Source organism: Schistocerca serialis, chromosome 10 (assembly GCF_023864345.2).
Source record: "Schistocerca serialis cubense isolate TAMUIC-IGC-003099 chromosome 10, iqSchSeri2.2, whole genome shotgun sequence".
Taxonomy (NCBI): domain Eukaryota; kingdom Metazoa; phylum Arthropoda; class Insecta; order Orthoptera; family Acrididae; genus Schistocerca; species Schistocerca serialis.
The window spans coordinates 244,020,209-244,022,517 of record NC_064647.1 but is presented as its reverse complement, the minus strand read 5'-3'; the positions used below and the strand labels follow the sequence as shown (position 1 = coordinate 244,022,517).

The following is a 2,309-nucleotide window of genomic DNA, read 5'->3' as shown; positions in this document are numbered from 1 at the left end:
TTTTGGCTACCTTTTGGCTACCTTTTGGCTACCTTTTGGCTACCTTTTGGCTACCTTTTGGCTACCTTTTGGCTACCTTTTGGCTACCTTTTGGCTACCTTTTGGCTACCTTTTGGCTACCTTTTGGCTACCTTTTGGCTACCTTTTGGCTACCTTTTGGCTACCTTTTGGCTACCTTTTGGCTACCTTTTGGCTACCTTTTGGCTACCTTTTGGCTACCTTTTGGCTACCTTTTGGCTACCTTTTGGCTACCTTTTGGCTACCTTTTGGCTACCTTTTGGCTACCTTTTGGCTACCTTTTGGCTACCTTTTGGCTACCTTTTGGCTACCTTTTGGCTACCGACATGATGCACTCACGGCTACACTGAACGCTGTTCTGGCCACAAATGGCACTCGCAACATATTTAGGACATCTCACAGGGGCTGTCGTCAGTACAAACTGCAAGGTTGGCTAACGTCTGCATTAATGTTCATAAATGCATTCCTCTACAAATTTCCATAATTTTATCCTACCCTTGTATGACAGTCCATAGGGGCCTCAAATGGTTCAAATGACTCTGAGCACTATGGGACTTAACATCTGAGGTCATCAGTCCCCTAGAACTTAGAACTACTTATACCTAACCAACCTAATAACATCACACACATCCATGCCCGAGGTAGGATTCGAACCTGCGACCGTAGCGGTCGCCCGGTTCCAGACTGTAGCGCCTAGAACCGCTCGGCCACCGTGGCCGGCTAGGGGGCTCATGTTGGAGTGACCACATAAAGCAAATTGTAGGAAAATCAGCTGCCATACTGGGATTCAGAGCAGATTTCAAAGGAGTGTAATTCATTCACACAAAAAAAGTGGGTTACAGAACTCCTCTTTATCCAACGAAGAGCGGCGCTTTTCTTCACGAGATCTTCCACTCGGCGGGAGAGCATTAGAGGTATGTTCGACAACACCCAGCGACAGACGCTACGAGAGAGCCGGCGTGCACCACGGAGGAGTACGCTGACGGCGTTCGGAGTGTGTTCGTCCTGAGAGGTACCGGCCAACAACGCTACTTCCACTCTCACACGTTTCACGAAATGGTTACAGCCACGGAATCTCACACACTAGATCTCGTACGGAGCATTTCCGACAGTCTTCCTTCCCAAACACAGTTCGTGATTGGAACAGGAAGTAGTAGTAGTAGTACAAATATGGACATAGATGGGTGTATATTGTACTTTGGCTCTCGTCAGTTTTGTAGCATCGCATCTGTGATTTTTGTATGTATTCAATTGAGAATCTGTCGCAGACAGATGTTACTGTACTGTTTCAGGAAGAAGTGCTCACTATCTTTTATCTTGAATGAGATCTTCACTCTGCAGCGGAGTGTGCGCTGATATGAAACTTCCTGGCAGATTAAAACTGTGTGCCGGGCCGAGACTCGAACTCGGGACCTTTGCCTTTCGCGGGCAAGTGCTCTACCAACTGAGCTACCCAAGCACGACTCACGCCCCGTCCTCACAGCTTTACTTCTGCCAGTACCTCGTCTCCTACCTTCCAAACTTTACAGGAGCTCTCCTGCGAACCTTACAGGAGTCTCGGTCCGTCACACAGTTTTAATCTGCCAGGAAGTTTCATCTTTTATCTTGTTTGCTTTACTGGAATATAAAGTTCAGTTTACATAAAGCGTGCTGATAAACTTGTTTCCTAATGCGTCACGTTCCCGTACTAATCAGACATCCTACGTTTTTTGTCCACTGATTAACCGGACAGTCTCTCACTGAATGAGTCTTGTCTTGCCACCCTGTCACACGCGCTCAACTTAGAATTTTATTTTACTTTTGTTTATTTTCGATCAGTTACCAGCAAAAACCTCACTGAGACTACAGTTTTTTTTAATCCTGGATATATTTGCACAGTACTCAGTTGCAGTGACTACCACATTTTAGATGAGCAGTGTTCTTCTATGTTTTTGTGTTCCGGTTTTTATTAATTGTAACTTCCTTTTCAGGAACCCAAGTCACCAATATGTCTAAATTCTTTGTACAAGACGTCATGAGTGCTTGCAACACAACACGATGGCACGGAATGAAAAGAACTCTGCTCTGGGAAACATCGGCAACAAATTACATAAACTCAAACCTTACTTGGATGGCTAACGAGTTTATTAAAAAATTACATAGTGACTATGTTTTGAGAAATAATCTAGTAGAGTTTAGAAAATTAAACCAGCTTTCTAAAAATTATATGTAAGTCGATTTGCGCATTCACTAGCTTTCTGGGGCCAGAAAATTTTCCTAATGCAAATTAGGCATAGTATTAAAATAAATCA

At 44.2% G+C, this 2,309-nt stretch overlaps 1 non-coding gene across 1 annotated transcript; it reads right to left on the bottom strand.

Annotated features, from left to right (window-relative positions):
- Positions 1-1,403: 1,403 nt before the first annotated feature.
- Trnas-cga (transfer RNA serine (anticodon CGA)) lies at positions 1,404-1,478 on the bottom strand. Its single transcript has one exon. It is a non-coding gene; the product is annotated as a tRNA-Ser (tRNA).
- Positions 1,479-2,309: the final 831 nt, after the last annotated feature.